This window comes from Tursiops truncatus, chromosome 3 (assembly GCF_011762595.2).
Source record: "Tursiops truncatus isolate mTurTru1 chromosome 3, mTurTru1.mat.Y, whole genome shotgun sequence".
NCBI classification, from domain to species: Eukaryota; Metazoa; Chordata; class Mammalia; order Artiodactyla; family Delphinidae; genus Tursiops; species Tursiops truncatus.
In genome coordinates, this window is record NC_047036.1 from 118,105,736 (window position 1) to 118,119,255 (window position 13,520).

Sequence of the window (13,520 nt, forward strand, 5' to 3'; positions counted from 1 at the left end):
CAGTTCAGTGATCCTGATGGACCAGCCCTCCCACTCCCCCACTTTCCTATAAGACCTGGTCCTCATCCCTGCAATTGTCTCTGTCTCTGGGTGGTCTTTCTCTCCTTCTGTTTCTCTAAGCTGCTTTAGAGTCTCTTGGATGCAAATCCAATGCAAACTGGCTTAAGTCTTTTTTGCTCACATAACTGAAAAGTCTAAGGTTAGTCTTCAGGTATAGCTGGATCCAGGCACTCAGACAATGTCATCTGGCATCTGTCTCTCCTTTGTGTTGGCTTTACTCTCTGGTAGCCACTCCATATGTGTTTTAAGCAGCTCCAGGCTTAAACCTACCAACGTGACAAACCCAATGGAAAAAAAGCACTCCTTTTCCAGTTGTTCCACAAAAGATCCAGTGCTGACCTTATGGGATCAACTGTTATCGAGACTTGTGATCCAGGGTTGGAAGGCACAGATGGGCCAGCTCCAGTCATATGCCACCCTGAGACCTTGGGTATGGTCAGGTTTATTCAGCACTTTCTAAACCACATGAACAGAGGTGGGGAAGGGGTGGTTCCCTAGGGAAAATATGGGAGTGCTAGCAGCAGAAGGGAGATGGAAAGTGGGACGCAAAGCAGCGTGGCACTGACTTGGGGGAGGTCTTCACTTCTCTGGGTGTTAGTTTCCTTTTGTGAAAAACTGGGTATGATGTTGGATCTGATTCTCTGCTCTTGGACTCCTTCATAGCCTGGGTTGTCTTCAGAGCCTTGGGAGGTGATCTGCATGAAAGCAGCTCCCTGATCGTTCAGTGTCACCACTATCCTCACCACTCCCTTCCCCATTTCTGCTCCTGGTGGAGACTCTGTTGTACAGAGCAGTACAGGGAAGAAAAAAAGAGAAAGGAAAAGATAGGCTGGGAAAGGAAGAGAAGGGAAAAGCAACAGAGACAGGGAGGGAGGGAAGAAGTTCAACAGCAAACCTCTGAGGCTATGCTGATGCTGGGCACCTCAGCCCACCTCCCTGCCCCTCCACAGCCCACATTCCCCAGCCTGGAAGTGGTACGTCATGGCTTAGCTGTGCCAGCACCTTGGCCAGGCTAGGCTCCAAGCCCCCACTGCTTTGTCAGGGTACCATTATCTCCATTCTGCAGCTCTTGTCACCTGGAGGTTCTCTCTTCTCCTCTGGCTCACATACCAAACCTGCACAGGTGCCTGTGGGCTTGCCTCCTAATTGCCATCTTCTCCAGGGCCCTCTCCACCGTGGCATAGTCAGTGCCTTTGCTCCTATGGGAGCCATCCTTGCCTCAAGACCATTTCCCCCTCCTTTTGCCTCCCTCTGACTGCGTTCTCTACTCTTTGTCTAGAGAGAGCCAAGGCCTCTGCTCCAGGGAGCCTCCTTGTCCTCCCTGGGTGGGAGGCCAGAGTTCAGAGGAGGTACAGCCAGGGTACTGGGCATATCTGGTCAACTGATCACCTAGTGAGAACTGAGCACTCACCCAGTGTCTGGTCTACGATGCATCCACAGTCTTCTTCACAGCTTCAAGTTGCCTGCTCCTTTACTAGTTATTCCATACTGAGGACCCTCTTTCCCTGGGTCCCTTGTCTTTGGCTAGGACGTGTGTGCAACCTTCACTTGGGTTTTAGGAGACAGCAAGGGCCCTGAGATTTCCTCCAATGTATAAACCTTGGACAAGTCTCTTCCCCTCTGGGCTTCTCAGTTGCTCCAGAAAGAAGAGGTCGAAACTAGATCAGGGATGTAAATTCTGGCCCGCATGCTACCATGTCTAATTCAGTGCCCATGGCAGACATTGCTAATCAATAACGACACTTTCTTCTCAGGACACACTCCAGGCCGCTGCTATTCATCACTCAGCATTAGCTCATGACTTGAAACTCCTTTGCCACTCCTGGACTGGTTGATCTCTAAGGGCTTCTCCCACACTGACAGTCAAAGATTCTTTTGGCCTGGTTGAATCAATATCACTTCCCTCATTTCCCATTTCTCCCTCCAGCTCATTCTTTTGATCATCCCATCCCTCTCTCTCCCGTCTTGCCTCATGCCTAAGTTCCTGCTGCTGAGTCCATGTACACCCTAGATGATGTCTGGGTCTCCAAGGTTCTGTTTACTGTCATTCAACTTCAGGCTCTTTGAAAGTTACATTTTCCAGGCAGTCACACTTACACATGTTGGGCGGTTCAGTGCCATTGGCTCGGGGGAGGGAGGCAATGATAGGGACACCATAGACAGTCAGAGGAGGAGCAGGAATGATGTGACCAGAGAAGTATTAAGAAAGAGATAACAGGGTGGGCAAACGGAGGGGCTAGAGTTAAATGCATGTCTCAAGGCCATACCGGTGGTAGGAGTGGGGAGGGGGAGTTTGCATGGAATGTATCCTGGACCCCCAAGATCACAGTAGGAGGGAGGATCAGGTAGGACCTAAAAGCGAAGGACAAACAGAACGTATAAATTAGCAGCTCAGCTGACAAACAGGAGAAGGGAAAGGGGATTCTTTGGTGGGGAGGAGCTATCAAGAATTACAATAATGAGGTGGTGTTTTAGTGGGTGCTTTATGAGCATAAAAGCATCCCCTAGTTATTGATCAGAAGAGTTTGACACAGGAAGGTGAGTGCTGGCCAGCAGCCAACTAGAGGGTTAAAGCAAAGCCTGACCCAAGTCGCAGGACATTCCTGTTAGAACTGCTTGGAGCATTTTTGGAATTTCAGGAAACGCTGCCAACGTTACCCAAGGGGCCTGTGTGCTTGTGGGACATGCATAAGGGCCAATCAGCCAGGAGCAGAGTGACTACAAGAAAGCCACTTATCTGTAGGCCTGGGTTCAAATCCCACCTCAGGCACTTACTATGAGACTTTCACCGCAGTTTTCTCATCCGTAAGATAAGGAGGAGTAGCGTGTAACTTATAGGTCGTTGCAAATATTAAATGTCTGTGAAGTGCTCAGCACAGGGTCAGGCTTGTGACTGATAATAACTGGTAGCTGGTAATGCTAGCATTATTATTACCAAGGGTGATGCATCTCAGGGGTTCCATGAGTGACCCCCTAATCTACTCACTGTACATATGCCGGGTGCTGGCCTAAGTGTTTACCTGTGTCACCTACTTTAATGGTGGGATTCTCCCAGGCACAGGCACACCATCGAGTTTCCATGTGACAGATACATTTTGTCTAAACCCAAAAGGCTGCAATTCAAAATGCCTGCTCTCGGGTGGGGATCGTGTGCTGTATAGGAAGAGCTGGACAGCTCCCTCTGGGCCTGAGAGGAGGGGCTGATTCTTTTTAGGATGCAAAAGCCAGATGTGGGGAAGAGCACCAAGGCCAGGCAACAGGCTGGGAAAGGGCCCCAAGATGCCGAGCAGAGAGGGCAGCTTCTCTAGTCAGTCTTTGTCTCTTTCACTGTTGCGCTGTGGGCGGGCCCTGCTGAGGCTGCCAGCCCCGCCCAGCCTCCCGCTGAAGGAGATGGTAAGGCCAGCGGGGCTTGTGAGGCTGCTGCAGGAGTCTGCCAGGCTGGGGTTAGCGAGGGTCAGTCGGCTGTCGGGATGCCATTTACCAGTGTGACCTGGGGCTAGGGTCAGCTCTGTGAGCAGTCCGTGCCTCAGTTTCCTCACCAATAAGTTAGGGGTGGGGAGTTCCCTTGTGGTCCGGTGGTTAAGGATCCGCGCTTCGGGGCTTCCCTGGTGGCGCAGTGGTTGGGAGTCCACCTGCCGATGCAGGGGACACGGGTTCGTGCCCCAGTCGGGGAAGATCCCACATGCCGCGGAGCGGCTGGGCCCGTGAGCCATGGCCGCTGAGCCTGCGCGTCCGGAGCCTGTGCTCCGTGCCGGGAGAGGCCACAGCAGTGAGAGGCCCGCGTGCCGGAAAAAAAAAAAAAAAAAAAAGAATCCGCACTTCTACTGCAGTGGACATGGGTTCCATCCTTGGTCTAAGATCCCACGCACCACGTGGTGAGGCCGAAAATTTTTTAAAATTTAAAAAAATTAAAGTTGCAAAAAAATAAAAACTAAGTAAATTAGGGATGATAAAAATGGGCTCCTGAGAGGACTGAGAATGAAGCACGTGTAGTATTTGGCCCAAGTCCGATAACACAGTAAGTGCTTAAAAAAATGTTAGCTATCACTCTTCCAATTACTACTATCGTTCGTGAGGTCCCCAAACGTACCAGGATTGGGCAGTTACACAAATTCCAGCCAGAAAGTCCATCAGGCCCAGTGCGGGAGTGAATCTTATCAAAGTCCAGCACGACTTGGCCCCAGTCCTTCTGCCACCCTGTGGAAGCAGCCTGGGTCAGCCACAGAGGGTCTGGAGTGTCCCTTCCGGCCAGTGAGGAGCCCCCTTTCCCACGGCCGTCTGATCACACAGCTGGGAAAGACAAGGGGATCTTAGATGGTGCCACTCCTGAACCTCTTTGGCCTCTGTCATGGCCAGGGTCCAGGAGGAGGCAGAGGGATGGGGAACAGATGTCTCTGAACAGCACCGCCCAAAGTGGCCATCCTGCCCATTCCTGGGAAGCAGAGCAGGGGATAGGGCCCGAACCTGCTGGGATTTCCCTGGATTTCAGTCCTGACTCTGGATGCCCGGGGCTGGCCATGGGGGAAAGGAGACCCCCACCTCGCCCAGCAGTTGCTGAGGAAGTAGGAGAGGACATGACGTTCATGATGACAGACAGGGGAGGCCCCAGGGAGACCCAGACCCTCTCTGTTAGGGACCTTAGCTCAAGAGCCCCGCCCAGGAGAGCGTTCTCCCTCTTCCTGTGCCCATCCTCCACTCCTGCCTTTTTTCTCATCAGGAACAGGCTGCGTTCCTGTGTTTACCTGGGAGGGTGGAGGCCCCTCTGTCTAGGTATTTCTCTGGACACGGTCCTTTCTTGTCCCCACCCGGCGGATGCCTGGGCTGGATTGTATATTTCCGGAGTTGCCTACTTGAAACACAGGCTTTTATTTTTAGAAGATTACAGATGCAGGGGGCTGGGAAGAAAGGCCTGGGGGCCCAGAACTGGGGTGGGGGAGAAACTCAGGGGTCTGAATATGGTGACTGTGGAACGGGAGTGGAGGGAGGCACAAAGGGGAATAAGTGAGACGGTGGGAAAAGCGAGGTAAGGAAGTAGGGGGGATCCCACTCTCCCAGCACCCTGAGCAGGGATCAGAGTCTTTACCCAGTTAGGCTGGGGAGGGCGGGAGGTTGGAGGGGGAAGGGTCAAGGGTCACCTCTCTGGCATGTAGCTGGATCCCCAGGGAGGCTGAGGAGCCTGGGAAAGAGGCTGAGCAAGCTGCTCCCCTCCCCACTCCCCGAGGCCTTGGGGACTGGGAGAGCAGCTTCCTGCACAGACAGCTCCTCAGTCCCCTGGGGCTGGGGACGTCTTAACCCTTCTGGTGCCGGTATCAGGGGAGGCAGAGAGTAGCACAGACGTGCACCCATGTTCTCCTGGGTGTGGCTCAAATGCTGTGCCCCGCACTGGTGTGTGCTTTCCTCATGCTGTCCTTCTTAATACACATCCCCATCCCCGGGTCCCAACCCCAAAGCCCCAGATGGCCTGAAGTGGCAAGAATTCAGCTGATTCCCTCCTCCCAGAGCACAGAGAGGGAAATGGGGACACTTCCCCCCAAGGGATGGTTGGCACAGCATCTGTTCCTTCCCTGGTGGGTGTGAGGGGATGTCAGACAGGACTTAGAGCTCAGAAGGTTAGGAAGTCCCCATCCTGCTAGGAATGGGAGGCCCCGGCCTGAGGGGAAACTCACGGTAGAGTCAGGAGCCCTGGTTTGCATGCCCATATCTGTGTGACCTTGGGGAGTTACTTAACTCCCTGGGCTTCAGATGCAGCCTCTGAAAAACAGGATATCAGACCAAAGATGATCTGGTGCCCTAAGGGGCAGACCCTTCTCTTGGCCCTTCATTCCTTGGAGTCCCCTGGCCAATGCGGCCCCATGTCCCCGGACACTGAACCTCAGGGCTTTCCTCTCCACCTGCTCCATGGAGGCAGGAAAACATTCGCTTTCTCCCCCTGCCCCCAATAAGCGTGCCCAGCACAGGGCCTTTCGTAATCCTTCCAGCAAGCTTGTGACCCATAAGTAAATAGATGAACCACCCACCCTTCACTTAGGGATGGGATGTCTTTTTCTCTTTCCATTGTCTCCTCAAGAGCACAAGACTAGGGGCAGAAGGTCCTGGCCTGGGTTCAAGTTCTGACTGTTACACACCAGCTGAGGCTTCAGGCAAGTCACATTGCCCCTCCAAACCTCAATTTCTTTTCTCTGCAAAGTAGGGATTAGAAATAAAACATCTACCTTATGGGCTTGTCAGGATAAATCCAAAGAGCCTTTGTAAATTCTAAAGCAAAAGTATTATATACAGAAAAGCCAAGAAGCATGACTATCAGTTACATTATTATTAATCCTAGACCGGGTTCAGGGATAGTATTGTGTGGTGGTTTTAGCCTGAGGAGTCTTGATAGTCACTTGACTTGGGGCAAGTTTCTTAACCTCTCTGAGCCTTAGTTTTCTCATCTGCAAAATGGGGATTCTAATAGTACCTACAGCAAAGGGTTGCTGTGGGTGTAAAAGAGAGGGTACACATAAATGGTCTGCACAGTGCCTGGCGCATAGCAAACTCCACAAATAGCGACGGTTATTATTTTAACACCCCTCCCCAATAATTCCTCCAGCTGCTTCACCCCCGCCCTCCCACCTGGAGGAGGTGGTGGTCTCACCTCACCCCCACCTTCCTTCCCTGAGGCAGACATCCCAGCCTCATTTGGATGAAAATGTATCCCGAGGAAGCTGCCTTCCCCGCAGCCCTCAGAGGAGGCAGGGCGGGAGCGAGTGCCGCTGAGGGGGGGTCGGAGGAGGAGGGCACTGTGAAGGGCTGTGTGGCAGTCGGGGGATGGGGATCAGAGGCTGTCCCCGCACCCCAACCAGCCGCCCGGGATTGAGGCCACTCCGCCTGCCAGGCTGGGCCTCATCGATGCTGGGAGCTGCTTATCAGGTTAGCGTGGAGCCGCTGTCTCTGCACATTACTCGACCCATCCGTCGCCGCTCTCCTGCGCGCTCTGCCTGCCCCCAGCTCTGCCTGTGCTAACTAGCTAATTGGATCTTGGCTAACCTGGTTATGGGCCAAGTCAGCCTAGCTCCTCTGCCTCCAGAAGCATGGGTGGGGGCAGGGCAGAGCGGCTGTGCATGTGTGTGAGCATGTTTGTCCTTGTGGAGGAGCCTGTCTCGAGCCCTTGTTCCAATCTTCCCAGGATTCCCTGGGCCCACGGAGACTGGATCTTGGCGCCCGAGTTGAGCCCAGAGTACCCCAATCCGCCGTGAGTCGTTGAGGGCATGAGGGCATACCCCCATTCCAAAACTCAGCTCTGCCACCAGCATCACCTAGTTGACTTCGGGGAGGCTGAGCCTCAGCTTCCTCCTTTGTAAGTTGTATTATGGAATAATAAGATGTGTCACCTCGGGTGGCTGTGTAAATGGAAGACGCACTCCAGTGCCGGGCACTTAGTAGGCACTCTGGGAGTGATAACTGTGATCTGTGATCACGTCGTCGTCGTCATCATTAGGCATGCTGGGTTCCTGCCACGTCCCCCATCCTGTGGTTGGGGGTGGGAGGGATCCCAGAGTGGGGGGCAGGAGAGGCTTTCATTCACAGTTCCTTGCAGGTGTTTCCTCTGGGGCAAGACTCCAATCTCTTCAATTGTTCCTTATGCAAATATTATGCTAATGATCACGTCAGCACACTCCAGAGCTCCGGGAAGGTGAAGGGTGGGCTGATTCCCCAGGTTTCAGTTCGGCCTGGTCCATCCCCTTCCTCCCACAAAGAGAAGCAAGTGCCGGTCCCCTGACAACACCAGTCCTCAGGGCAGAGGGAGCAAGAGAGACCCCGGTTGAGAGAGAAACAAAGAAAGGCCCCAGTCTTGGTAGGAGATGGACAGCCTCATCATTGCCATAATCACCGACATCAAAAAGGCCTTTGGAAACGTCAGATTCTTCCCCGCCCTGTGCAGGCTACTCTACAATTACACAGGCGCAGCCCCTGGCCCTGGGGAGCTGGCGTGGGGGTGGGGAGGAGTCGGGGGAAGGGAGGGGAAGGAGGGGAGAGGGCTAGGGTTTGCTAGAAGGCAAGCGGCCGCTCTCCCAGCGTCCCAGCTCCTGGCCGAGGCTGGGCTCACCATCAAGTGGGGAGACCAAGATTAGGAAAGTGATCCTGAGAAGGCCACAGTGGGGCTTGTCCTGCTCTGCTTTCACTTTCTTTTTTTTTTTTTTTTTTTGCGGTACGCGGGCCTCTCACTGTTGTGGCCTCTCCCATTGCGGAACACAGGCTCCGGACGCTGGCCACGGGCCCAGCCGCTCCGCGCCATGTGGGATCTTCCCAGACCGGGGCACGAACCCATGTCCCCTGCATTGGCAGGCGGACTCTCAACCACTGCGCCACCAGGGAAGCCCCTGCTTTCACTTTCTGACCACCCGTGTGACCGGTCACCTCTGTCATGTTTTGTGAGCTGTTAAATGGGCATGAGAATCCCTGCTTCTTTATGTTCCTGTGAGGATTCAGTGAGATGCTGTAGGCCTCACCCAAAGATGATCATAACTGGCAAGCAGAGTGAGAGCAAAAGAAAAACAGATGCCCATTCCCGCTCCGTGGCCCACAGTAGGGCGCTCAGACAAAACTGGTACCATTTTGCACCTGGCGACATGACACGGGGTCTCCACTGAACATCTAACCTGCCCTCTGGGTTAATGTTGGACAAGATTTGCAGTTGAACCTTAGCCTTCTGGCACTGTCCTCTGTTAGAACAGAGGTGGGAGGGGAAGTGTACTTGTGTGGGCACGAGTACAGGTGAGGAGTGCTGATGAGGCCCATGTGGAACCAGCCTGTTCCCTGGGGGAACCCCCTGAACATACCGCCTTTGTGTTGCTGAGATGTCAGGCCTCTAGGCAGCTCAACCGACTGTGACCCCTCCACACTCTGTGAGAGGAGCCCCAGCCCTTGGAGCCTACTCCAGGGAGGTAGTAGGTGCTCAATAAATACAAATTGACTGGAATGGGGAGACAGCCCCGAGGACACTGCCAACTAGATAACCAATTGTGCAAGCAGCAGGCCGCTGTAATTAGACCAAGGAGAACAGTCAGTTATGAATATCAGACGCCTGGTGGGCTTAGCAGCCATTGAGGGTGGCTGTAATGATGAGAGAGGCAACTCCTGTGCCCTCAGGGCCTGCCCTCCCTGATGGCCTTCTGAAGAGGGCTGAATGGCACCGAGTGCCCTCGCTGCCTCAGGATCCCTCTGCCTTTGTCTGGGCGCCCCACCATTAGGGGCCCTGCTTCTCCCCTTCCCCTCCTCCCTCCTAGAACCCACCCCACCCCCAGCCTTCTATCTGCACCTCCATTATGATGCCTGTTAGGATGCAGCCCAATTACAGTTCTTTATGCCCAAGGCTTATCGCCTCCGTGGGATTCGAAACTCCCCAGGGCAGGGTTTATCCGGTGGTGTCCACTGCTGCATCCCCAGTGGTGGAAGCCAGCCCCTGGCCTGTAAAGGATGCTTAATAAATTCATGTTGAAATGGAAAATTAGGGTGAGGAGGAGAAGGGGAGTTGGAGAGAAGGGAGAGAAAGACCTCAGAGAAGGAGAAGAAGGGAGAGCGAGAGGAGAGGGGAGAAGGAAGGAAGACGGGGAAGAAGGAAGAGGGGACAGTGAGGCGGCCGTGTTGTTCTCTGATGGGGAACACAGCCTAGTCCTCCTTTGGTGCTTATAGTCTACTTGGAAACATAAGGTGGCCACACAAAGAGCCCTGCCCCTGTCCTTCTGCCCTGTGGCTGGCTCCTGCATCCGTGACCTGGACCTGCTCTCTCTGCCCTGGCAGTCCAGGCTCCCCTTGGCAACCTGGCTCTGAGGAAGTGCTCCTGGGTACCATCCAGGCAGTGGGGGCCGGGCAGGAACCATGCCAAGCTAGGGCGCATGGCCAGGAAGGAGTCAGCAAGGCGGATGCCGCCCCTCTCTTGCTGTCTTGATTAGAGAAATTGAGATGTTAATAATATTCCGAGATGCAAGGTGCTAATTAAAGTTAATTACTGTTTCCTTGTGAAGTAACCTCTCCTCATGTTTACCGGGAGCAAGGCTGCCAGCCGCTCCCCTGGCTCGTGCCAATCACAATGCCCGCTGCTGTGTCCCTAACCCTCACAGGTGCCCTCAGCTGCCCCAGTTCAGCCCAGGCAGGCACTGCGACTTCCCGGGCCCTGCCTCTTGGCGCGGCACCAGACCAGCCCTGTTGAGGTGCATGGGGCACACGGGCGGCGGGAGGGAGTATCCCGTGGGCCTGGCGACAGGACAAGTGGCCTTAGACGTTGGCACCGCTGTCCTCTGCCTCCTCCTGCAGAGTCTTGCCCTGTCTCTTTCCAGTTCCTGGACCTGGAGCAAGTTACTTTACCTCTTAGCATCTCAGTTTTCATATCTGTAAATGGGGCTAATAATTCCTACCTTGTACAGTTGTTGTGAGGATCAAATGAGACACTGCCTGTCAAATGCTCGCCACAATCACATAGCTGGGATTTAATAAGCTCTCAATTAAGGTTAACTGTGATTGTTGTTGTCTTCGTTAATAATCGTCTCCCTCCCAAATCCCTCTCCTGTGTGGTCTGACTGCAGGCCTGGCAGTGGGTGAGCTGAGTAGGCACTTGTTCTCTACGCATACTGGGGACACCACCCCAGGCACGCTGCACACGCCCCCACACCAACACCCTGCCTTGTGGAGGGCCTCCCCATCCTGAGCCCCCCCCACCACCACACACACATACAGCCTCTTCTCACGGCCCTGTCCCTGGTCTCAGCCTCACCCGGGGAAGTAGAGAGAAGAGGGAGGAAGCTGATAGGGCTCTCTCAGGGGTACAGTTCTGCAAAGCTGCATGTGTGTGTGTGTGTGTGTGTGTGTGTGTGTGTGTGTGTGTGTCCACGCTTGTGTTCCAGGCTTCATAGGGCTTTGAGGGAGAGGCCACCCTCTTGGGATGCAAGTCAGGTTGCCATGACAACCACTGCAGGTGCACAGCACCTCCAATCTTTTCTGCTTCCCCCTCCACAGCCACTCTGACCAATTCTGGGGGAGACACCATCTCTCTGATGGGAGTCTCCCCAACCGCACCCCAGGCTACCACCCCTGTCCCTTGCCTGCCTTCTCAGGAAGCCCCAGGGCTCAGGAGGGGGCCAGGGACAAGGAAGAGCCCTGGGAAAGGATTCCTCTTTCAAGCCCAGGTTCCTCTAGGGGCTTAGTGCTAATGAGTTGATATTGCCTGTCACCTTTGATTTGGGCAGATGGAGGTTTCTGAAGCTTGGGTAATCAGAGAGTCAGGACCCCCTACTGGCTTTGTGTACCTCCCTCCTGCCCTGGGAAGATCCCTGGCTCCTTCTCTGAGGGTGGCACTGGTCAGCGCAGCCCGGGGCATTTCCTGTTTATGGGCTTAGAAGGGCAAGTGGAGGGGACCTCAGTCTGGGCATCTGGCCCAGATTTGGGGGTGAGGGTGAGTTGGAGGGACACTGATGGTACCAGCAGGCCCTGGGAAACTCCCATGGCTCAGCTATTCCTGGTGGGTTTCTGCATTCCACCCACTCTGGCCCCAAACCCAAATTCCAAGTGTAGACTTGCTCAGGGTAGAGCCTGTCCTTGGCTTTCTATTCCAGGCTTGACCTCCTTCTGCTCAAAGGCACCTGCCTCTAACCCCTCTGGGGGCCTGGATCCTTTCCCCCAAAGCCCACGCCTCATGGCTCCAGCTCCATCTACCTCCATCTCAGCTCCCTCCTCACATCCCCCTCTTCCCCAGTCTCCCTCTCATCCCCATCCCACCCACGCCCCTCACTTTCCACACCTCCTTCCCCCTCTCCACCACAACCCTTCCCACCTGTATCCCTACTCACCTGTGGCTGCCCTCCCTCTGCCTCCCTTTTCTTGCTCTGGCTGCAGACTCCCCAGGCAGATTTCCTCCCATTCATTCATTCAGGGATGGTAAATAAGTTGAACAAGATTCTTGCCTCCTGCAAGCTTTTATTCTAGGGGGAAGAGACAGAAATTGAACAAGTAAACAAATAAATGAAATAATGATAGACTGGCCAAGGTCAAGGAAAAGGATAAAGGGGAATCTGTGACAGAGATCACAAGGGCACTTTCTAATCCCCCAAATAGATGTGAAGTCAGGAAAAGGACCATGGAGAGCAGCCGACAGGGGCCACCTGGAGACAGAGATTTGGCAGAGGCCGTCCCCCAGGTCATCTGTAAGCGGTGGACACGGAAGCTACTAGACCCTGCTGCTCTCCACCCATTCACCCCCTGCTCAGACAGATGCCTTGCTCTTCAGTCAACCATGATGGACAGAGACAGAAAATCGGAGAGACCTCCTTCCCTCCAGCCCCGCCTCTGCCCCCACCCCATCAGCTCTTGCCAACTAGTGGCTCTCCTGATAACACTGAGATGAGGGCCAAGAGTACCAGTCCCGGGGCATCTAAAGCGGGAGACTGAGTACACGGGCAAGAAAAACATGACCATGTCAAAACACAGCCTCAAACCTGAACAAACTACGACAGCTGTTAAGAAATTAAATATGCAAGTGCTGAGAGAACTTGGGAAGGCTCCTGGCCAGGAAAGGGGTCACTGCAGGCAGTTTTCCGGGGGTGCAGGGGGAATGAGCACGTGGAACAGCTCCAAGCCACGTGGAGTCCAGAGCGCGTTCACAGACACAGCTCGGGGACTTTGCCCTTCCCGGTGCTGCAGCCCCATGAAATATTTAGGCTTCTGGACTCTGCTCATCCCATCTTGTCCTCCTCAGCAAGTGCACTTCCCCTACATGATTTATGGCTGTCCCCTTTCGTCTTCTTCCAGGCCTGCAGAGGAGGGAAAACCCAGTCCCCAGACTGGAGAAGGGTATGTCCCGAACCCCTACCCCCGTGGGCAGGGGCAGGATCCAAGCCTAACCTCCTATTCCATACTCATCCCCCACAACGAGGACACCCACCCATAGAGGGGAGCCTTGAGAGAAAGGTCATGGGGCTGAGTCTAGGAACTGAGAGGTAATTTAGGGGCCGCAATAATGGGGAAGCAGAAGAAGGAGAAGGGAAAGATGCACACGTCCTGGTTCCCAAAGGGCCTGGGAAAGGAAAGGAGCTGGGGACTGAGGATAAAAGCTGCGTTCATCGAGCACTTATAACTTACCGTGCTAAGCAGTTCACATGCATCATCCTCTTAAATCCACACTACAAAGTTAGGATGTATTATTCCCATCTCATAGCTAGAGAAACTGCTGCTCAGAGAGGTTAAGTTACTTGTCCAAGGCAATCGAGACAGTTCAGTTCCAGAGGCCAAGCTCCACATACTCCAGAGATGTGATGACACTTGGTTAGGGGAGGGAGGTGGGAACAGAGGTGGGTGTGTGTCTGTTGGGGGGAAGTCATGCCTGGGCAGTGTCTGCCCCCTTCCCTCTTACTCCCAAAAGATGAGGCAGCTCTCAGTACAATCCGGCCCCCCTGCCTCTCCTCCACTCCAAAGTGGATCAGCCCCAGCCA